We start from the raw sequence: 25,700 nt of genomic DNA on the forward strand, positions 1-25,700 counted from the left end.
CAATAGAAGTTTTGTACACAATGCATTATCATCCTTATATTCAAACTGTACCAAAGGATTCTTAACAACAGTGCTAGACTGTGGAAATAGTGACTGGGTTGAGAAATCTTCAAGTTATTCCCTATTGAAAATTCCATTTCTTTGGATATGGGTTCTCTACTATTTCCCATTGTATTGAGTCTAGGTTTCCCTTTGTTTCCCTTGCATTTCAGATCATTGTAATTGATGTAAATTCTCTCCCATTTGTTTCAATGGAACTTTCTTTACAAGTTGCATAATCTTCTTTATATTTAAAGATTGATCAAAGGATTCGTAACAGCAATCCTTTTCAGTCTGAAAAAGGTTTTGTCCAACTGAATGGTCCGGTTATTCCAGTACCAAAAAACAATTGGTTTTCTTACTTGTTTTTCTCTATTTCACATTCTATTGAGTCTAGTTTTCCCTTTGTTTCTTTTGCAGTTTGGGATATTATAGTTGATATCAATTTTCTCCATTTGCTTCAATGGAAGTTTTGTGCACAATGCATTATCTTCTTTATATTTAAACTGCAAGAAAGGATTCTTAACAACAGTCCTTTACAGTGGAAACGGTGACTGGGTTGCAAAATCTTCAAGTTATTTGGTATTGAAAATTCCATTCCATTGGATATTTGTTCTTCTCTATTTCCCATTCTCTTGAGTCTAGGTTTCCCTTTGTTTCCCTTGCATTTCATATCATTGTAATTGATTTGAATTCTCTCCCATTTGCTTCAATGCAACTTTTTTTACAAGTTGCATAATCTTCTATATATGTAAAGATTGATCAAAGGATTCGTAACAACACTCCTTTTCAATCTAAAAAAGGTTTTGTCCAAAGGAATGTTCCGGTTATTCCAGGACCAAAAAACAATTTGTTTTCTTACTTGTTCTTCTCTCTTTCCCATTCTGAGTCTAGTTTTCCCTTTGTTTCTTTTGCAGTTTGGGATATTATAGTTGATATCAAGTCTCTCGCATTTCCTTCAATAGAAGTTTTGTGCACAATGCATTATCTTCTTTATATTTAAACTGCATGAAAGGATTCTTAATAAGAGTCCTATAGAGTGGAAAGGGTGAATGGGTTGAGAATTCTTTAAATTATTCCCTATTGAAAAATCCATTCCTTTGGATACTTGTTCTTCTTTATTTCCGATTCTATTGAGTCTAGCTTTCGCTTTGTTTCTCTTGCATTTGGGATCATTATACTTGATGTAAATTCACTACCATTTCCTTCAGTGATACTTTCTGTTCAAGTTAGATCATCTTCATTATATTTAACGATTGATCAAAGGATTCGTAACAGCAATCCTTTTCGGTCGGAAAATGTTTTGTCCAAAGCAATGTTCCTGTTATTCCTGTATGAAAAAACAATTCCTTTTCTTCCATGTTCTTTATTAATTCCAATTCTGAGTCTAGTTTTCCATTTGCTTCTTTTACTGTTTGGGATATTATAGTTGATATTAATTCTCTCGCATTTCCTTCAATAGAAGTTTTGTACACAATACATTATCTTCCTTATATGCAAACTTTTCCAAAGGATTCTTAACAACATTCCTATACAGTGGAAAGGGTGACAGCGTAGAGAAATCTTCAAGTTATTCCCTTTTGATAAATCAATTCCTTTGGATTCATTTTCTTCTCTATTTCCATTTTATTCAGTCTAGTTTTCCCTTTGTTTCCCTTGCATTTCATATCATTGTAATTGATTTGAATTCTCTCCCATTTCTTTCAATGCAACTTTTTTTACAAGTTGCATAATCTTCTTTATATTTAAAGATTGGTCAAAGGATTCGTAACAACAATCCTTTTCAATCTAAAAAAGGTTTTGTCCAAAGGAATGTTCCGGTTATTCCAGGACCAAAAAACAATTTGTTTTCTTACTTGTTCTTCTCTATTTCCCATTCTGAGTCTAGTTTTCCCTTTGTTTCTTTTGCAGTTTGGGATATTATAGTTGATATCAATTCTCTCGCATTTCCTTCAATAGAAGTTTTGTGCACAATGCATTATCTTCTTTATATTTAAACTGCATGAAAGGATTCTTAATAAGAGTCCTATAGAGTGGAAAGGGTGAATGGGTTGAGTACTCTTTAAATTATTCCCTTTTGAAAAATCCATTCCTTTGGATACTTGTTCTTCTTTATTTCCGATTCTATTGAGTCTAGGTTTCCCTTTGTTTCTCTTGCATTTGGGATCATTATACTTGATGTAAATCCTCTACCATTTCCTTCAGTGAAACTTTCTGTTCTAGTTGCATCATCTTCATTATATTGAAAGATTGATCAAAGGATTCGTAACAGCAATCCTTTTCACTCTGAACATGTTTTGTCCAAAGCAATGTTCCTGTTATTCCTGTATGAAAAAACAATTCATTTTCTTCGATGTTCTTTACTAATTCACATTCTGAGTCTATTTTTCCATTTGCTTCTTTTACTGTTTGGGATATTATAGTTGATATCAATTTTCTCGCATTTCCTTCAATAGAAGTTTTGTACACAATGCATTATCATCCTTATATTCAAACTGTACCAAAGGATTCTTAACAACAGTGCTAGACTGTGGAAATAGTGACTGGGTTGAGAAATCTTCAAGTTATTCCCTATTGAAAATTCCATTTCTTTGGATATGTGTTCTCTACTATTTCCCATTGTATTGAGTCTAGGTTTCCCTTTGTTTCCCTTGCATTTCAGATCATTGTAATTGATGTAAATTCTCTCCCATTTGTTTCAATGGAACTTTCTTTACAAGTTGCATAATCTTCTTTATATTTAAAGATTGATCAAAGGATTCGTAACAGTAATCCTTTTCAGTCTGAAAAAGGTTTTGTCCAAAGGAATGTTCCGGTTATTCCAGTACCAAAAAACAATTGGTTTTCTTACTTGTTTTTCTCTATTTCACATTCTATTGAGTCTAGTTTTCCCTTTGTTTCTTTTGCAGTTTGGGATATTATAGTTGATATCAATTTTCTCCATTTGCTTCAATGGAAGTTTTGTGCACAATGCATTATCTTCTTTATATTTAAACTGCAAGAAAGGATTCTTAACAACAGTCCTTTACAGTGGAAACGGTGACTGGGTTGCGAAATCTTCAAGTTATTTCATATTGAAAATTCCATTCCAATGGATATTTTTTCTTCTCTATTTCCCATTCTCTTGAGTCTAGGTTTCCCTTTGTTTCCCTTGCATTTCATATCATTGTAATTGATTTGAATTCTCTCCCATTTGCTTCAATGCAACTTTTTTTACAAGTTGCATAATCTTCTTTATATTTAAAGATTGATCAAAGGATTCGTAACAACAATCCTTTTCAATCTAAAAAAGGTTTTGTCCAAAGGAATGTTCCGGTTATTCCAGGACCAAAAAACAATTTGTTTTCTTATTTGTTCTTCTCTATTTCCCATTCTGAGTCTAGTTTTCCCTTTGTTTCTTTTGCAGTTTGGGATATTATAGTTGATATCAATTCTCTCGCATTTCCTTCAATAGAAGTTTTGTGCACAATGCATTATCTTCTTTATATTTAAACTGCATGAAAGGATTCTTAATAAGAGTCCTATAGAGTGGAAAGGGTGAATGGGTTGAGTACTCTTTAAATTATTCCCTTTTGAAAAATCCATTCCTTTGGATACTTGTTCTTCTTTATTTCCGATTCTATTGAGTCTAGGTTTCCCTTTGTTTCTCTTGCATTTGGGATCATTATACTTGATGTAAATCCTCTACCATTTCCTTCAGTGAAACTTTCTGTTCTAGTTGCATCATCTTCATTATATTGAAAGATTGATCAAAGGATTCGTAACAGCAATCCTTTTCACTCTGAACATGTTTTGTCCAAAGCAATGTTCCTGTTATTCCTGTATGAAAAAACAATTCATTTTCTTCGATGTTCTTTACTAATTCACATTCTGAGTCTATTTTTCCATTTGCTTCTTTTACTGTTTGGGATATTATAGTTGATATCAATTTTCTCGCATTTCCTTCAATAGAAGTTTTGTACACAATGCATTATCATCCTTATATTCAAACTGTACCAAAGGATTCTTAACAACAGTGCTAGACTGTGGAAATAGTGACTGGGTTGAGAAATCTTCAAGTTATTCCCTATTGAAAATTCCATTTCTTTGGATATGGGTTCTCTACTATTTCCCATTGTATTGAGTCTAGGTTTCCCTTTGTTTCCCTTGCATTTCAGATCATTGTAATTGATGTAAATTCTCTCCCATTTGTTTCAATGGAACTTTCTTTACAAGTTGCATAATCTTCTTTATATTTAAAGATTGATCAAAGGATTCGTAACAGCAATCCTTTTCAGTCTGAAAAAGGTTTTGTCCAACTGAATGGTCCGGTTATTCCAGTACCAAAAAACAATTGGTTTTCTTACTTGTTTTTCTCTATTTCACATTCTATTGAGTCTAGTTTTCCCTTTGTTTCTTTTGCAGTTTGGGATATTATAGTTGATATCAATTTTCTCCATTTGCTTCAATGGAAGTTTTGTGCACAATGCATTATCTTCTTTATATTTAAACTGCAAGAAAGGATTCTTAACAACAGTCCTTTACAGTGGAAACGGTGACTGGGTTGCAAAATCTTCAAGTTATTTGGTATTGAAAATTCCATTCCATTGGATATTTGTTCTTCTCTATTTCCCATTCTCTTGAGTCTAGGTTTCCCTTTGTTTCCCTTGCATTTCATATCATTGTAATTGATTTGAATTCTCTCCCATTTGCTTCAATGCAACTTTTTTTACAAGTTGCATAATCTTCTATATATGTAAAGATTGATCAAAGGATTCGTAACAACACTCCTTTTCAATCTAAAAAAGGTTTTGTCCAAAGGAATGTTCCGGTTATTCCAGGACCAAAAAACAATTTGTTTTCTTACTTGTTCTTCTCTCTTTCCCATTCTGAGTCTAGTTTTCCCTTTGTTTCTTTTGCAGTTTGGGATATTATAGTTGATATCAAGTCTCTCGCATTTCCTTCAATAGAAGTTTTGTGCACAATGCATTATCTTCTTTATATTTAAACTGCATGAAAGGATTCTTAATAAGAGTCCTATAGAGTGGAAAGGGTGAATGGGTTGAGAATTCTTTAAATTATTCCCTATTGAAAAATCCATTCCTTTGGATACTTGTTCTTCTTTATTTCCGATTCTATTGAGTCTAGCTTTCGCTTTGTTTCTCTTGCATTTGGGATCATTATACTTGATGTAAATTCACTACCATTTCCTTCAGTGATACTTTCTGTTCAAGTTAGATCATCTTCATTATATTTAACGATTGATCAAAGGATTCGTAACAGCAATCCTTTTCGGTCGGAAAATGTTTTGTCCAAAGCAATGTTCCTGTTATTCCTGTATGAAAAAACAATTCCTTTTCTTCCATGTTCTTTATTAATTCCAATTCTGAGTCTAGTTTTCCATTTGCTTCTTTTACTGTTTGGGATATTATAGTTGATATTAATTCTCTCGCATTTCCTTCAATAGAAGTTTTGTACACAATACATTATCTTCCTTATATGCAAACTTTTCCAAAGGATTCTTAACAACATTCCTATACAGTGGAAAGGGTGACAGCGTAGAGAAATCTTCAAGTTATTCCCTTTTGATAAATCAATTCCTTTGGATTCATTTTCTTCTCTATTTCCATTTTATTCAGTATAGTTTTCCCTTTGTTTCCCTTGCATTTCATATCATTGTAATTGATTTGAATTCTCTCCCATTTCTTTCAATGCAACTTTTTTTACAAGTTGCATAATCTTCTTTATATTTAAAGATTGGTCAAAGGATTCGTAACAACAATCCTTTTCAATCTAAAAAAGGTTTTGTCCAAAGGAATGTTCCGGTTATTCCAGGACCAAAAAACAATTTGTTTTCTTACTTGTTCTTCTCTATTTCCCATTCTGAGTCTAGTTTTCCCTTTGTTTCTTTTGCAGTTTGGGATATTATAGTTGATATCAATTCTCTCGCATTTCCTTCAATAGAAGTTTTGTGCACAATGCATTATCTTCTTTATATTTAAACTGCATGAAAGGATTCTTAATAAGAGTCCTATAGAGTGGAAAGGGTGAATGGGTTGAGTACTCTTTAAATTATTCCCTTTTGAAAAATCCATTCCTTTGGATACTTGTTCTTCTTTATTTCCGATTCTATTGAGTCTAGGTTTCCCTTTGTTTCTCTTGCATTTGGGATCATTATACTTGATGTAAATCCTCTACCATTTCCTTCAGTGAAACTTTCTGTTCTAGTTGCATCATCTTCATTATATTGAAAGATTGATCAAAGGATTCGTAACAGCAATCCTTTTCACTCTGAACATGTTTTGTCCAAAGCAATGTTCCTGTTATTCCTGTATGAAAAAACAATTCATTTTCTTCGATGTTCTTTACTAATTCACATTCTGAGTCTATTTTTCCATTTGCTTCTTTTACTGTTTGGGATATTATAGTTGATATCAATTTTCTCGCATTTCCTTCAATAGAAGTTTTGTACACAATGCATTATCATCCTTATATTCAAACTGTACCAAAGGATTCTTAACAACAGTGCTAGACTGTGGAAATAGTGACTGGGTTGAGAAATCTTCAAGTTATTCCCTATTGAAAATTCCATTTCTTTGGATATGTGTTCTCTACTATTTCCCATTGTATTGAGTCTAGGTTTCCCTTTGTTTCCCTTGCATTTCAGATCATTGTAATTGATGTAAATTCTCTCCCATTTGTTTCAATGGAACTTTCTTTACAAGTTGCATAATCTTCTTTATATTTAAAGATTGATCAAAGGATTCGTAACAGTAATCCTTTTCAGTCTGAAAAAGGTTTTGTCCAAAGGAATGTTCCGGTTATTCCAGTACCAAAAAACAATTGGTTTTCTTACTTGTTTTTCTCTATTTCACATTCTATTGAGTCTAGTTTTCCCTTTGTTTCTTTTGCAGTTTGGGATATTATAGTTGATATCAATTTTCTCCATTTGCTTCAATGGAAGTTTTGTGCACAATGCATTATCTTCTTTATATTTAAACTGCAAGAAAGGATTCTTAACAACAGTCCTTTACAGTGGAAACGGTGACTGGGTTGCGAAATCTTCAAGTTATTTCATATTGAAAATTCCATTCCAATGGATATTTTTTCTTCTCTATTTCCCATTCTCTTGAGTCTAGGTTTCCCTTTGTTTCCCTTGCATTTCATATCATTGTAATTGATTTGAATTCTCTCCCATTTGCTTCAATGCAACTTTTTTTACAAGTTGCATAATCTTCTTTATATTTAAAGATTGATCAAAGGATTCGTAACAACAATCCTTTTCAATCTAAAAAAGGTTTTGTCCAAAGGAATGTTCCGGTTATTCCAGGACCAAAAAACAATTTGTTTTCTTATTTGTTCTTCTCTATTTCCCATTCTGAGTCTAGTTTTCCCTTTGTTTCTTTTGCAGTTTGGGATATTATAGTTGATATCAATTCTCTCGCATTTCCTTCAATAGAAGTTTTGTGCACAATGCATTATCTTCTTTATATTTAAACTGCATGAAAGGATTCTTAATAAGAGTCCTATAGAGTGGAAAGGGTGAATGGGTTGAGTACTCTTTAAATTATTCCCTTTTGAAAAATCCATTCCTTTGGATACTTGTTCTTCTTTATTTCCGATTCTATTGAGTCTAGGTTTCCCTTTGTTTCTCTTGCATTTGGGATCATTATACTTGATGTAAATCCTCTACCATTTCCTTCAGTGAAACTTTCTGTTCTAGTTGCATCATCTTCATTATATTGAAAGATTGATCAAAGGATTCGTAACAGCAATCCTTTTCACTCTGAACATGTTTTGTCCAAAGCAATGTTCCTGTTATTCCTGTATGAAAAAACAATTCATTTTCTTCGATGTTCTTTACTAATTCACATTCTGAGTCTATTTTTCCATTTGCTTCTTTTACTGTTTGGGATATTATAGTTGATATCAATTTTCTCGCATTTCCTTCAATAGAAGTTTTGTACACAATGCATTATCATCCTTATATTCAAACTGTACCAAAGGATTCTTAACAACAGTGCTAGACTGTGGAAATAGTGACTGGGTTGAGAAATCTTCAAGTTATTCCCTATTGAAAATTCCATTTCTTTGGATATGGGTTCTCTACTATTTCCCATTGTATTGAGTCTAGGTTTCCCTTTGTTTCCCTTGCATTTCAGATCATTGTAATTGATGTAAATTCTCTCCCATTTGTTTCAATGGAACTTTCTTTACAAGTTGCATAATCTTCTTTATATTTAAAGATTGATCAAAGGATTCGTAACAGCAATCCTTTTCAGTCTGAAAAAGGTTTTGTCCAACTGAATGGTCCGGTTATTCCAGTACCAAAAAACAATTGGTTTTCTTACTTGTTTTTCTCTATTTCACATTCTATTGAGTCTAGTTTTCCCTTTGTTTCTTTTGCAGTTTGGGATATTATAGTTGATATCAATTTTCTCCATTTGCTTCAATGGAAGTTTTGTGCACAATGCATTATCTTCTTTATATTTAAACTGCAAGAAAGGATTCTTAACAACAGTCCTTTACAGTGGAAACGGTGACTGGGTTGCAAAATCTTCAAGTTATTTGGTATTGAAAATTCCATTCCATTGGATATTTGTTCTTCTCTATTTCCCATTCTCTTGAGTCTAGGTTTCCCTTTGTTTCCCTTGCATTTCATATCATTGTAATTGATTTGAATTCTCTCCCATTTGCTTCAATGCAACTTTTTTTACAAGTTGCATAATCTTCTATATATGTAAAGATTGATCAAAGGATTCGTAACAACACTCCTTTTCAATCTAAAAAAGGTTTTGTCCAAAGGAATGTTCCGGTTATTCCAGGACCAAAAAACAATTTGTTTTCTTACTTGTTCTTCTCTCTTTCCCATTCTGAGTCTAGTTTTCCCTTTGTTTCTTTTGCAGTTTGGGATATTATAGTTGATATCAAGTCTCTCGCATTTCCTTCAATAGAAGTTTTGTGCACAATGCATTATCTTCTTTATATTTAAACTGCATGAAAGGATTCTTAATAAGAGTCCTATAGAGTGGAAAGGGTGAATGGGTTGAGAATTCTTTAAATTATTCCCTATTGAAAAATCCATTCCTTTGGATACTTGTTCTTCTTTATTTCCGATTCTATTGAGTCTAGCTTTCGCTTTGTTTCTCTTGCATTTGGGATCATTATACTTGATGTAAATTCACTACCATTTCCTTCAGTGATACTTTCTGTTCAAGTTAGATCATCTTCATTATATTTAACGATTGATCAAAGGATTCGTAACAGCAATCCTTTTCGGTCGGAAAATGTTTTGTCCAAAGCAATGTTCCTGTTATTCCTGTATGAAAAAACAATTCCTTTTCTTCCATGTTCTTTATTAATTCCAATTCTGAGTCTAGTTTTCCATTTGCTTCTTTTACTGTTTGGGATATTATAGTTGATATTAATTCTCTCGCATTTCCTTCAATAGAAGTTTTGTACACAATACATTATCTTCCTTATATGCAAACTTTTCCAAAGGATTCTTAACAACATTCCTATACAGTGGAAAGGGTGACAGCGTAGAGAAATCTTCAAGTTATTCCCTTTTGATAAATCAATTCCTTTGGATTCATTTTCTTCTCTATTTCCATTTTATTCAGTCTAGTTTTCCCTTTGTTTCCCTAGCATTTCATATCATTGTAATTGATTTGAATTCTCTCCCATTTCTTTCAATGCAACTTTTTTTACAAGTTGCATAATCTTCTTTATATTTAAAGATTGGTCAAAGGATTCGTAACAACAATCCTTTTCAATCTAAAAAAGGTTTTGTCCAAAGGAATGTTCCGGTTATTCCAGGACCAAAAAACAATTTGTTTTCTTACTTGTTCTTCTCTATTTCCCATTCTGAGTCTAGTTTTCCCTTTGTTTCTTTTGCAGTTTGGGATATTATAGTTGATATCAATTCTCTCGCATTTCCTTCAATAGAAGTTTTGTGCACAATGCATTATCTTCTTTATATTTAAACTGCATGAAAGGATTCTTAATAAGAGTCCTATAGAGTGGAAAGGGTGAATGGGTTGAGTACTCTTTAAATTATTCCCTTTTGAAAAATCCATTCCTTTGGATACTTGTTCTTCTTTATTTCCGATTCTATTGAGTCTAGGTTTCCCTTTGTTTCTCTTGCATTTGGGATCATTATACTTGATGTAAATCCTCTACCATTTCCTTCAGTGAAACTTTCTGTTCTAGTTGCATCATCTTCATTATATTGAAAGATTGATCAAAGGATTCGTAACAGCAATCCTTTTCACTCTGAACATGTTTTGTCCAAAGCAATGTTCCTGTTATTCCTGTATGAAAAAACAATTCATTTTCTTCGATGTTCTTTACTAATTCACATTCTGAGTCTATTTTTCCATTTGCTTCTTTTACTGTTTGGGATATTATAGTTGATATCAATTTTCTCGCATTTCCTTCAATAGAAGTTTTGTACACAATGCATTATCATCCTTATATTCAAACTGTACCAAAGGATTCTTAACAACAGTGCTAGACTGTGGAAATAGTGACTGGGTTGAGAAATCTTCAAGTTATTCCCTATTGAAAATTCCATTTCTTTGGATATGTGTTCTCTACTATTTCCCATTGTATTGAGTCTAGGTTTCCCTTTGTTTCCCTTGCATTTCAGATCATTGTAATTGATGTAAATTCTCTCCCATTTGTTTCAATGGAACTTTCTTTACAAGTTGCATAATCTTCTTTATATTTAAAGATTGATCAAAGGATTCGTAACAGTAATCCTTTTCAGTCTGAAAAAGGTTTTGTCCAAAGGAATGTTCCGGTTATTCCAGTACCAAAAAACAATTGGTTTTCTTACTTGTTTTTCTCTATTTCACATTCTATTGAGTCTAGTTTTCCCTTTGTTTCTTTTGCAGTTTGGGATATTATAGTTGATATCAATTTTCTCCATTTGCTTCAATGGAAGTTTTGTGCACAATGCATTATCTTCTTTATATTTAAACTGCAAGAAAGGATTCTTAACAACAGTCCTTTACAGTGGAAACGGTGACTGGGTTGCAAAATCTTCAAGTTATTTGGTATTGAAAATTCCATTCCATTGGATATTTGTTCTTCTCTATTTCCCATTCTCTTGAGTCTAGGTTTCCCTTTGTTTCCCTTGCATTTCATATCATTGTAATTGATTTGAATTCTCTCCCATTTGCTTCAATGCAACTTTTTTTACAAGTTGCATAATCTTCTTTATATTTAAAGATTGATCAAAGGATTCGTAACAACAATCCTTTTCAATCTAAAAAAGGTTTTGTCCAAAGGAATGTTCCGGTTATTCCAGGACCAAAAAACAATTTGTTTTCTTATTTGTTCTTCTCTATTTCCCATTCTGAGTCTAGTTTTCCCTTTGTTTCTTTTGCAGTTTGGGATATTATAGTTGATATCAATTCTCTCGCATTTCCTTCAATAGAAGTTTTGTGCACAATGCATTATCTTCTTTATATTTAAACTGCATGAAAGGATTCTTAATAAGAGTCCTATAGAGTGGAAAGGGTGAATGGGTTGAGTACTCTTTAAATTATTCCCTTTTGAAAAATCCATTCCTTTGGATACTTGTTCTTCTTTATTTCCGATTCTATTGAGTCTAGGTTTCCCTTTGTTTCTCTTGCATTTGGGATCATTATACTTGATGTAAATCCTCTACCATTTCCTTCAGTGAAACTTTCTGTTCTAGTTGCATCATCTTCATTATATTGAAAGATTGATCAAAGGATTCGTAACAGCAATCCTTTTCACTCTGAACATGTTTTGTCCAAAGCAATGTTCCTGTTATTCCTGTATGAAAAAACAATTCATTTTCTTCGATGTTCTTTACTAATTCACATTCTGAGTCTATTTTTCCATTTGCTTCTTTTACTGTTTGGGATATTATAGTTGATATCAATTTTCTCGCATTTCCTTCAATAGAAGTTTTGTACACAATGCATTATCATCCTTATATTCAAACTGTACCAAAGGATTCTTAACAACAGTGCTAGACTGTGGAAATAGTGACTGGGTTGAGAAATCTTCAAGTTATTCCCTATTGAAAATTCCATTTCTTTGGATATGGGTTCTCTACTATTTCCCATTGTATTGAGTCTAGGTTTCCCTTTGTTTCCCTTGCATTTCAGATCATTGTAATTGATGTAAATTCTCTCCCATTTGTTTCAATGGAACTTTCTTTACAAGTTGCATAATCTTCTTTATATTTAAAGATTGATCAAAGGATTCGTAACAGCAATCCTTTTCAGTCTGAAAAAGGTTTTGTCCAACTGAATGGTCCGGTTATTCCAGTACCAAAAAACAATTGGTTTTCTTACTTGTTTTTCTCTATTTCACATTCTATTGAGTCTAGTTTTCCCTTTGTTTCTTTTGCAGTTTGGGATATTATAGTTGATATCAATTTTCTCCATTTGCTTCAATGGAAGTTTTGTGCACAATGCATTATCTTCTTTATATTTAAACTGCAAGAAAGGATTCTTAACAACAGTCCTTTACAGTGGAAACGGTGACTGGGTTGCAAAATCTTCAAGTTATTTGGTATTGAAAATTCCATTCCATTGGATATTTGTTCTTCTCTATTTCCCATTCTCTTGAGTCTAGGTTTCCCTTTGTTTCCCTTGCATTTCATATCATTGTAATTGATTTGAATTCTCTCCCATTTGCTTCAATGCAACTTTTTTTACAAGTTGCATAATCTTCTATATATGTAAAGATTGATCAAAGGATTCGTAACAACACTCCTTTTCAATCTAAAAAAGGTTTTGTCCAAAGGAATGTTCCGGTTATTCCAGGACCAAAAAACAATTTGTTTTCTTACTTGTTCTTCTCTCTTTCCCATTCTGAGTCTAGTTTTCCCTTTGTTTCTTTTGCAGTTTGGGATATTATAGTTGATATCAAGTCTCTCGCATTTCCTTCAATAGAAGTTTTGTGCACAATGCATTATCTTCTTTATATTTAAACTGCATGAAAGGATTCTTAATAAGAGTCCTATAGAGTGGAAAGGGTGAATGGGTTGAGAATTCTTTAAATTATTCCCTATTGAAAAATCCATTCCTTTGGATACTTGTTCTTCTTTATTTCCGATTCTATTGAGTCTAGCTTTCGCTTTGTTTCTCTTGCATTTGGGATCATTATACTTGATGTAAATTCACTACCATTTCCTTCAGTGATACTTTCTGTTCAAGTTAGATCATCTTCATTATATTTAACGATTGATCAAAGGATTCGTAACAGCAATCCTTTTCGGTCGGAAAATGTTTTGTCCAAAGCAATGTTCCTGTTATTCCTGTATGAAAAAACAATTCCTTTTCTTCCATGTTCTTTATTAATTCCAATTCTGAGTCTAGTTTTCCATTTGCTTCTTTTACTGTTTGGGATATTATAGTTGATATTAATTCTCTCGCATTTCCTTCAATAGAAGTTTTGTACACAATACATTATCTTCCTTATATGCAAACTTTTCCAAAGGATTCTTAACAACATTCCTATACAGTGGAAAGGGTGACAGCGTAGAGAAATCTTCAAGTTATTCCCTTTTGATAAATCAATTCCTTTGGATTCATTTTCTTCTCTATTTCCATTTTATTCAGTCTAGTTTTCCCTTTGTTTCCCTTGCATTTCATATCATTGTAATTGATTTGAATTCTCTCCCATTTCTTTCAATGCAACTTTTTTTACAAGTTGCATAATCTTCTTTATATTTAAAGATTGGTCAAAGGATTCGTAACAACAATCCTTTTCAATCTAAAAAAGGTTTTGTCCAAAGGAATGTTCCGGTTATTCCAGGACCAAAAAACAATTTGTTTTCTTACTTGTTCTTCTCTATTTCCCATTCTGAGTCTAGTTTTCCCTTTGTTTCTTTTGCAGTTTGGGATATTATAGTTGATATCAATTCTCTCGCATTTCCTTCAATAGAAGTTTTGTGCACAATGCATTATCTTCTTTATATTTAAACTGCATGAAAGGATTCTTAATAAGAGTCCTATAGAGTGGAAAGGGTGAATGGGTTGAGTACTCTTTAAATTATTCCCTTTTGAAAAATCCATTCCTTTGGATACTTGTTCTTCTTTATTTCCGATTCTATTGAGTCTAGGTTTCCCTTTGTTTCTCTTGCATTTGGGATCATTATACTTGATGTAAATCCTCTACCATTTCCTTCAGTGAAACTTTCTGTTCTAGTTGCATCATCTTCATTATATTGAAAGATTGATCAAAGGATTCGTAACAGCAATCCTTTTCACTCTGAACATGTTTTGTCCAAAGCAATGTTCCTGTTATTCCTGTATGAAAAAACAATTCATTTTCTTCGATGTTCTTTACTAATTCACATTCTGAGTCTATTTTTCCATTTGCTTCTTTTACTGTTTGGGATATTATAGTTGATATCAATTTTCTCGCATTTCCTTCAATAGAAGTTTTGTACACAATGCATTATCATCCTTATATTCAAACTGTACCAAAGGATTCTTAACAACAGTGCTAGACTGTGGAAATAGTGACTGGGTTGAGAAATCTTCAAGTTATTCCCTATTGAAAATTCCATTTCTTTGGATATGTGTTCTCTACTATTTCCCATTGTATTGAGTCTAGGTTTCCCTTTGTTTCCCTTGCATTTCAGATCATTGTAATTGATGTAAATTCTCTCCCATTTGTTTCAATGGAACTTTCTTTACAAGTTGCATAATCTTCTTTATATTTAAAGATTGATCAAAGGATTCGTAACAGTAATCCTTTTCAGTCTGAAAAAGGTTTTGTCCAAAGGAATGTTCCGGTTATTCCAGTACCAAAAAACAATTGGTTTTCTTACTTGTTTTTCTCTATTTCACATTCTATTGAGTCTAGTTTTCCCTTTGTTTCTTTTGCAGTTTGGGATATTATAGTTGATATCAATTTTCTCCATTTGCTTCAATGGAAGTTTTGTGCACAATGCATTATCTTCTTTATATTTAAACTGCAAGAAAGGATTCTTAACAACAGTCCTTTACAGTGGAAACGGTGACTGGGTTGCGAAATCTTCAAGTTATTTCATATTGAAAATTCCATTCCAATGGATATTTGTTCTTCTCTATTTCCCATTCTCTTGAGTCTAGGTTTCCCTTTGTTTCCCTTGCATTTCATATCATTGTAATTGATTTGAATTCTCTCCCATTTGCTTCAATGCAACTTTTTTTACAAGTTGCATAATCTTCTTTATATTTAAAGATTGATCAAAGGATTCGTAACAACAATCCTTTTCAATCTAAAAAAGGTTTTGTCCAAAGGAATGTTCCGGTTATTCCAGGACCAAAAAACAATTTGTTTTCTTATTTGTTCTTCTCTATTTCCCATTCTGAGTCTAGTTTTCCCTTTGTTTCTTTTGCAGTTTGGGATATTATAGTTGATATCAATTCTCTCGCATTTCCTTCAATAGAAGTTTTGTGCACAATGCATTATCTTCTTTATATTTAAACTGCATGAAAGGATTCTTAATAAGAGTCCTATAGAGTGGAAAGGGTGAATGGGTTGAGTACTCTTTAAATTATTCCCTTTTGAAAAATCCATTCCTTTGGATACTTGTTCTTCTTTATTTCCGATTCTATTGAGTCTAGGTTTCCCTTTGTTTCTCTTGCATTTGGGATCATTATACTTGATGTAAATCCTCTACCATTTCCTTCAGTGAAACTTTCTGTTCTAGTTGCATCATCTTCATTATATTGAAAGATTGATCAAAGGATTCGTAACAGCAATCCTTTTCACTCTGAACATGTTTTGTCCAAAGCAATGTTCCTGTTATTCCTGTATGAAAAAACAATTCATTTTCTTCGATGTTCTTTACTAATTCACATTCTGAGTCTATTTTTCCATTTGCTTCTTTTACTGTTTGGGATATTATAGTTGATATCAATTTTCTCGCATTTCCTTCAATAGAAGTTTTGTACACAATGCATTATCATCCTTATATTCAAACTGTACCAAAGGATTCTTAACAACAGTGCTAGACTGTGGAAATAGTGACTGGGTTGAGAAATCTTCAAGTTATTCCCTATTGAAAATTCCATTTCTTTGGATATGGGTTCTCTACTATTTCCCATTGTATTGAGTCTAGGTTTCCCTTTGTTTCCCTTGCATTTCAGATCATTGTAATTGATGTAAATTCTCTCCCATTTGTTTCAATGGAACTTTCTTTACAAGTTGCATAATCTTCTTTATATTTAAAGATTGATCAAAGGATTCGTAACAGTAATCCTTTTCAGTCTGAAAAAGGTTTTGTCCAAAGGAATGTTCCGGTTATTCCAGTACCAAAAAACAATTGGTTTTCTTACTTGTTTTTCTCTATTTCACATTCTATTGAGTCTAGTTTTCCCTTTGTTTCTTTTGCAGTTTGGGATATTATAGTTGATATCAATTTTCTCCATTTGCTTCAATGGAAGTTTTGTGCACAATGCATTATCTTCTTTATATTTAAACTGCAAGAAAGGATTCTTAACAACAGTCCTTTACAGTGGAAACGGTGACTGGGTTGCGAAATCTTCAAGTTATTTCATATTGAAAATTCCATTCCAATGGATATTTGTTCTTCTCTATTTCCCATTCTCTTGAGTCTAGGTTTCCCTTTGTTTCCCTTGCATTTCATATCATTGTAATTGATTTGAATTCTCTCCCATTTGCTTCAATGCAACTTTTTTTACAAGTTGCATAATCTTCTTTATATTTAAAGATTGATCAAAGGATTCGTAACAATAATCCTTTTCAATCTAAAAAAGGTTTTGTCCAAAGGAATGTTCCGGTTATTCCAGGACCAAAAAACAATTTGTTTTCTTATTTGTTCTTCTCTATTTCCCATTCTGAGTCTAGTTTTCCCTTTGTTTCTTTTGCAGTTTGGGATATTATAGTTGATATCAATTCTCTCGCATTTCCTTCAATAGAAGTTTTGTGCACAATGCATTATCTTCTTTATATTTAAACTGCATGAAAGGTTTCATAATAAGAGTCCTATAGAGTGGAAAGGGTGAATGGGTTGAGTAATCTTTAAATTATTCCCTTTTGAAAAATCCATTCCTTTGGATACTTGTTCTTCTTTATTTCCGATTCTATTGAGTCTAGGTTTCCCTTTGTTTCTCTTGCATTTGGGATCATTATACTTGATGTAAATCCTCTACCATTTCCTTCAGTGAAACTTTCTGTTCTAGTTGCATCATCTTCATTATATTGAAAGATTGATCAAAGGATTCGTAACAGCAATCCTTTTCAGTCGGAAAATGTTTTGTCCAAAGCAATGTTCCTGTTATTCCTGTATGAAAAAACAATTCATTTTCTTTGATGTTCTTTACTAATTCACATTCTGAGTCTATTTTTCCATTTGCTTCTTTTACTGTTTGGGATATTATAGTTGATATCAATTTTCTCGCATTTCCTTCAATAGAAGTTTTGTACACAATGCATTATCTTCCTTATATTCAAACTGTACCAAAGGATTCTTAACAACAGTGCTAGACTGTGGAAATAGTGACTAGGTTGAGAAATCTTCAAGTTATTCCTTATTAAAAATTCCATTCCTTTGGATATTTGTTCTCTACTATTTCCCATTGTATTGAGTCTAGGTTTCCCTTTGTTTCCCTTGCATTTCAGATCATTGTAATTGATGTAAATTCTATCCACTTTGCTTCAATGGAACTTTCTTTACAAGTTGCATAATCTTCTTTATATTTAAAGATTGATCAAAGGATTCGTAACAGCAATCCTTTTCAGTCTGAAAAAGGTTTTGTCCAACTGAATGGTCCGGTTATTCCAGTACCAAAAAACAATTGGTTTTCTTACTTGTTTTTCTCTATTTCACATTCTATTGAGTCTAGTTTTCCCTTTGTTTCTTTTGCAGTTTGGGATATTATAGTTGATATCAATTTTCTCCATTTGCTTCAATGGAAGTTTTGTGCACAATGCATTATCTTCTTTATATTTAAACTGCAAGAAAGGATTCTTAACAACAGTCCTTTACAGTGGAAACGGTGACTGGGTTGCGAAATCTTCAAGTTATTTCATATTGAAAATTCCATTCCATTGGATATTTGTTCTTCTCTATTTCCCATTCTCTTGAGTCTAGGTTTCACTTTGTTTCCCTTGCATTTCATATCATTGTAATTGATTTGAATTCTCTCCCATTTCTTTCAATGCAACTTTTTTTACAAGTTGCATAATCTTCTTTATATTTAAAGATTGGTCAAAGGATTCGTAACAACAATCCTTTTCAATCTAAAAAAGGTTTTGTCCAAAGGAATGTTCCGGTTATTCCAGGACCAAAAAACAATTTGTTTTCTTATTTGTTCTTCTCTATTTCCCATTCTGAGTCTAGTTTTCCCTTTGTTTCTTTTGCAGTTTGGGATATTATAGTTGATATCAATTCTCTCGCATTTCCTTCAATAGAAGTTTTGTGCACAATGCATTATCTTCTTTATATTTAAACTGCATGAAAGGTTTCATAATAAGAGTCCTATAGAGTGGAAAGGGTGAATGGGTTGAGTAATCTTTAAATTATTCCCTTTTGAAAAATCCATTCCTTTGGATACTTGTTCTTCTTTATTTCCGATTCTATTGAGTCTAGGTTTCCCTTTGTTTCTCTTGCATTTGGGATCATTATACTTGATGTAAATCCTCTACCATTTCCTTCAGTGAAACTTTCTGTTCTAGTTGCATCATCTTCATTATATTGAAAGATTGATCAAAGGATTCGTAACAGCAATCCTTTTCAGTCGGAAAATGTTTTGTCCAAAGCAATGTTCCTGTTATTCCTGTATGAAAAAACAATTCATTTTCTTTGATGTTCTTTACTAATTCACATTCTGAGTCTATTTTTCCATTTGCTTCTTTTACTGTTTGGGATATTATAGTTGATATCAATTTTCTCGCATTTCCTTCAATAGAAGTTTTGTACACAATGCATTATCTTCCTTATATTCAAACTGTACCAAAGGATTCTTAACAACAGTGCTAGACTGTGGAAATAGTGACTAGGTTGAGAAATCTTCAAGTTATTCCTTATTAAAAATTCCATTCCTTTGGATATTTGTTCTCTACTATTTCCCATTGTATTGAGTCTAGGTTTCCCTTTGTTTCCCTTGCATTTCAGATCATTGTAATTGATGTAAATTCTATCCACTTTGCTTCAATGGAACTTTCTTTACAAGTTGCATAATCTTCTTTATATTTAAAGATTGATCAAAGGATTCGTAACAGCAATCCTTTTCAGTCTGAAAAAGGTTTTGTCCAACTGAATGGTCCGGTTATTCCAGTACCAAAAAACAATTGGTTTTCTTACTTGTTTTTCTCTATTTCACATTCTATTGAGTCTAGTTTTCCCTTTGTTTCTTTTGCAGTTTGGGATATTATATTTGATATCAATTTTCTCCATTTGCTTCAATGGAAGTTTTGTGCACAATGCATTATCTTCTTTATATTTAAACTGCAAGAAAGGATTCTTAACAACAGTCCTTTACAGTGGAAACGGTGACTGGGTTGCAAAATCTTCAAGTTATTTGGTATTGAAAATTCCATTCCATTGGATATTTGTTCTTCTCTATTTCCCATTCTCTTGAGTCTAGGTTTCCCTTTGTTTCCCTTGCATTTCATATCATTGTAATTGATTTGAATTCTCTCCCATTTGCTTCAATGCAACTTTTTTTACAAGTTGCATAATCTTCTATATATGTAAAGATTGATCAAAGGATTCGTAACAACACTCCTTTTCAATCTAAAAAAGGTTTTGTCCAAAGGAATGTTCCGGTTATTCCAGGACCAAAAAACAATTTGTTTTCTTACTTGTTCTTCTCTCTTTCCCATTCTGAGTCTAGTTTTCCCTTTGTTTCTTTTGCAGTTTGGGATATTATAGTTGATATCAAGTCTCTCGCATTTCCTTCAATAGAAGTTTTGTGCACAATGCATTATCTTCTTTATATTTAAACTGCATGAAAGGATTCTTAATAAGAGTCCTATAGAGTGGAAAGGGTGAATGGGTTGAGAATTCTTTAAATTATTCCCTATTGAAAAATCCATTCCTTTGGATACTTGTTCTTCTTTATTTCCGATTCTATTGAGTCTAGCTTTCGCTTTGTTTCTCTTGCATTTGGGATCATTATACTTGATGTAAATTCACTACCATTTCCTTCAGTGATACTTTCTGTTCAAGTTAGATCATCTTCATTATATTTAACGATTGATCAAAGGATTCGTAACAGCAATCCTTTTCGGTCGGAAAATGTTTTGTCCAAAGCAATGTTCCTGTTATTCCTGTATGAAAAAACAATTCCTTTTCTTCCATGTTCTTTATTAATTCCAATTCTGAGTCTAGTTTTCCATTTGCTTCTTTTACTGTTTGGGATATTATAGTTGATATTAATTCTCTCGCATTTCCTTCAATAGAAGTTTTGTACACAATACATTATCTTCCTTATATGCAAACTTTTCCAAAGGATTCTTAACAACATTCCTATACAGTGGAAAGGGTGACAGCGTAGAGAAATCTTCAAGTTATTCCCTTTTGATAAATCAATTCCTTTGGATTCATTTTCTTCTCTATTTCCATTTTATTCAGTCTAGTTTTCCCTTTGTTTCCCTTGCATTTCATATCATTGTAATTGATTTGAATTCTCTCCCATTTCTTTCAATGCAACTTTTTTTACAAGTTGCATAATCTTCTTTATATTTAAAGATTGGTCAAAGGATTCGTAACAACAATCCTTTTCAATCTAAAAAAGGTTTTGTCCAAAGGAATGTTCCGGTTATTCCAGGACCAAAAAACAATTTGTTTTCTTACTTGTTCTTCTCTATTTCCCATTCTGAGTCTAGTTTTCCCTTTGTTTCTTTTGCAGTTTGGGATATTATAGTTGATATCAATTCTCTCGCATTTCCTTCAATAGAAGTTTTGTGCACAATGCATTATCTTCTTTATATTTAAACTGCATGAAAGGATTCTTAATAAGAGTCCTATAGAGTGGAAAGGGTGAATGGGTTGAGTACTCTTTAAATTATTCCCTTTTGAAAAATCCATTCCTTTGGATACTTGTTCTTCTTTATTTCCGATTCTATTGAGTCTAGGTTTCCCTTTGTTTCTCTTGCATTTGGGATCATTATACTTGATGTAAATCCTCTACCATTTCCTTCAGTGAAACTTTCTGTTCTAGTTGCATCATCTTCATTATATTGAAAGATTGATCAAAGGATTCGTAACAGCAATCCTTTTCACTCTGAACATGTTTTGTCCAAAGCAATGTTCCTGTTATTCCTGTATGAAAAAACAATTCATTTTCTTCGATGTTCTTTACTAATTCACATTCTGAGTCTATTTTTCCATTTGCTTCTTTTACTGTTTGGGATATTATAGTTGATATCAATTTTCTCGCATTTCCTTCAATAGAAGTTTTGTACACAATGCATTATCATCCTTATATTCAAACTGTACCAAAGGATTCTTAACAACAGTGCTAGACTGTGGAAATAGTGACTGGGTTGAGAAATCTTCAAGTTATTCCCTATTGAAAATTCCATTTCTTTGGATATGTGTTCTCTACTATTTCCCATTGTATTGAGTCTAGGTTTCCCTTTGTTTCCCTTGCATTTCAGATCATTGTAATTGATGTAAATTCTCTCCCATTTGTTTCAATGGAACTTTCTTTACAAGTTGCATAATCTTCTTTATATTTAAAGATTGATCAAAGGATTCGTAACAGTAATCCTTTTCAGTCTGAAAAAGGTTTTGTCCAAAGGAATGTTCCGGTTATTCCAGTACCAAAAAACAATTGGTTTTCTTACTTGTTTTTCTCTATTTCACATTCTATTGAGTCTAGTTTTCCCTTTGTTTCTTTTGCAGTTTGGGATATTATAGTTGATATCAATTTTCTCCATTTGCTTCAATGGAAGTTTTGTGCACAATGCATTATCTTCTTTATATTTAAACTGCAAGAAAGGATTCTTAACAACAGTCCTTTACAGTGGAAACGGTGACTGGGTTGCGAAATCTTCAAGTTATTTCATATTGAAAATTCCATTCCAATGGATATTTGTTCTTCTCTATTTCCCATTCTCTTGAGTCTAGGTTTCCCTTTGTTTCCCTTGCATTTCATATCATTGTAATTGATTTGAATTCTCTCCCATTTGCTTCAATGCAACTTTTTTTACAAGTTGCATAATCTTGTTTATATTTAAAGATTGATCAAAGGATTCGTAACAACAATCCTTTTCAATCTAAAAAAGGTTTTGTCCAAAGGAATGTTCCGGTTATTCCAGGACCAAAAAACAATTTGTTTTCTTATTTGTTCTTCTCTATTTCCCATTCTGAGTCTAGTTTTCCCTTTGTTTCTTTTGCAGTTTGGGATATTATAGTTGATATCAATTCTCTCGCATTTCCTTCAATAGAAGTTTTGTGCACAATGCATTATCTTCTTTATATTTAAACTGCATGAAAGGATTCTTAATAAGAGTCCTATAGAGTGGAAAGGGTGAATGGGTTGAGTACTCTTTAAATTATTCCCTTTTGAAAAATCCATTCCTTTGGATACTTGTTCTTCTTTATTTCCGATTCTATTGAGTCTAGGTTTCCCTTTGTTTCTCTTGCATTTGGGATCATTATACTTGATGTAAATCCTCTACCATTTCCTTCAGTGAAACTTTCTGTTCTAGTTGCATCATCTTCATTATATTGAAAGATTGATCAAAGGATTCGTAACAGCAATCCTTTTCACTCTGAACATGTTTTGTCCAAAGCAATGTTCCTGTTATTCCTGTATGAAAAAACAATTCATTTTCTTCGATGTTCTTTACTAATTCACATTCTGAGTCTATTTTTCCATTTGCTTCTTTTACTGTTTGGGATATTATAGTTGATATCAATTTTCTCGCATTTCCTTCAATAGAAGTTTTGTACACAATGCATTATCTTCCTTATATTCAAACTGTACCAAAGGATTCTTAACAACAGTGCTAGACTGTGGAAATAGTGACTAGGTTGAGAAATCTTCAAGTTATTCCTTATTAAAAATTCCATTCCTTTGGATATTTGTTCTCTACTATTTCCCATTGTATTGAGTCTAGGTTTCCCTTTGTTTCCCTTGCATTTCAGATCATTGTAATTGATGTAAATTCTATCCACTTTGCTTCAATGGAACTTTCTTTACAAGTTGCATAATCTTCTTTATATTTAAAGATTGATCAAAGGATTCGTAACAGCAATCCTTTTCAGTCTGAAAAAGGTTTTGTCCAACTGAATGGTCCGGTTATTCCAGTACCAAAAAACAATTGGTTTTCTTACTTGTTTTTCTCTATTTCACATTCTATTGAGTCTAGTTTTCCCTTTGTTTCTTTTGCAGTTTGGGATATTATAGTTGATATCAATTTTCTCCATTTGCTTCAATGGAAGTTTTGTGCACAATGCATTATCTTCTTTATATTTAAACTGCAAGAAAGGATTCTTAACAACAGTCCTTTACAGTGGAAACGGTGACTGGGTTGCGAAATCTTCAAGTTATTTCATATTGAAAATTCCATTCCATTGGATATTTGTTCTTCTCTATTTCCCATTCTCTTGAGTCTAGGTTTCACTTTGTTTCCCTTGCATTTCATATCATTGTAATTGATTTGAATTCTCTCCCATTTGCTTCAATGCAACTTTTTTTACAAGTTGCATAATCTTCTTTATATTTAAAGATTGATCAAAGGATTCGTAACAACAATCCTTTTCAATCTAAAAAAGGTTTTGTCCAAAGGAATGTTCCGGTTATTCCAGGACCAAAAAACAATTTGTTTTCTTATTTGTTCTTCTCTATTTCCCATTCTGAGTCTAGTTTTCCCTTTGTTTCTTTTGCAGTTTGGGATATTATAGTTGATATCAATTCTCTCGCATTTCCTTCAATAGAAGTTTTGTGCACAATGCATTATCTTCTTTATATTTAAACTGCATGAAAGGTTTCATAATAAGAGTCCTATAGAGTGGAAAGGGTGAATGGGTTGAGTAATCTTTAAATTATTCCCTTTTGAAAAATCCATTCCTTTGGATACTTGTTCTTCTTTATTTCCGATTCTATTGAGTCTAGGTTTCCCTTTGTTTCTCTTGCATTTGGGATCATTATACTTGATGTAAATCCTCTACCATTTCCTTCAGTGAAACTTTCTGTTCTAGTTGCATCATCTTCATTATATTGAAAGATTGATCAAAGGATTCGTAACAGCAATCCTTTTCACTCTGAACATGTTTTGTCCAAAGCAATGTTCCTGTTATTCCTGTATGAAAAAACAATTCATTTTCTTTGATGTTCTTTACTAATTCACATTCTGAGTCTATTTTTCCATTTGCTTCTTTTACTGTTTGGGATATTATAGTTGATATCAATTTTCTCGCATTTCCTTCAATAGAAGTTTTGTACACAATGCATTATCTTCCTTATATTCAAACTGTACCAAAGGATTCTTAACAACAGTGCTAGACTGTGGAAATAGTGACTAGGTTGAGAAATCTTCAAGTTATTCCTTATTAAAAATTCCATTCCTTTGGATATTTGTTCTCTACTATTTCCCATTGTATTGAGTCTAGGTTTCCCTTTGTTTCCCTTGCATTTCAGATCATTGTAATTGATGTAAATTCTATCCACTTTGCTTCAATGGAACTTTCTTTACAAGTTGCATAATCTTCTTTATATTTAAAGATTGATCAAAGGATTCGTAACAGCAATCCTTTTCAGTCTGAAAAAGGTTTTGTCCAACTGAATGGTCCGGTTATTCCAGTACCAAAAAACAATTGGTTTTCTTACTTGTTTTTCTCTATTTCACATTCTATTGAGTCTAGTTTTCCCTTTGTTTCTTTTGCAGTTTGGGATATTATAGTTGATATCAATTTTCTCCATTTGCTTCAATGGAAGTTTTGTGCACAATGCATTATCTTCTTTATATTTAAACTGCAAGAAAGGATTCTTAACAACAGTCCTTTACAGTGGAAACGGTGACTGGGTTGCAAAATCTTCAAGTTATTTGGTATTGAAAATTCCATTCCATTGGATATTTGTTCTTCTCTATTTCCCATTCTCTTGAGTCTAGGTTTCCCTTTGTTTCCCTTGCATTTCATATCATTGTAATTGATTTGAATTCTCTCCCATTTGCTTCAATGCAACTTTTTTTACAAGTTGCATAATCTTCTATATATGTAAAGATTGATCAAAGGATTCGTAACAACACTCCTTTTCAATCTAAAAAAGGTTTTGTCCAAAGGAATGTTCCGGTTATTCCAGGACCAAAAAACAATTTGTTTTCTTACTTGTTCTTCTCTCTTTCCCATTCTGAGTCTAGTTTTCCCTTTGTTTCTTTTGCAGTTTGGGATATTATAGTTGATATCAATTCTCTCGCATTTCCTTCAATAGAAGTTTTGTGCACAATGCATTATCTTCTTTATATTTAAACTGCATGAAAGGATTCTTAATAAGAGTCCTATAGAGTGGAAAGGGTGAATGGGTTGAGAATTCTTTAAATTATTCCCTATTGAAAAATCCATTCCTTTGGATACTTGTTCTTCTTTATTTCCGATTCTATTGAGTCTAGCTTTCGCTTTGTTTCTCTTGCATTTGGGATCATTATACTTGATGTAAATTCACTACCATTTCCTTCAGTGATACTTTCTGTTCAAGTTAGATCATCTTCATTATATTTAACGA

This window comes from Sminthopsis crassicaudata, chromosome 6, assembly GCF_048593235.1.
Source record: "Sminthopsis crassicaudata isolate SCR6 chromosome 6, ASM4859323v1, whole genome shotgun sequence".
NCBI lineage: Eukaryota > Metazoa > Chordata > Mammalia > Dasyuromorphia > Dasyuridae > Sminthopsis > Sminthopsis crassicaudata.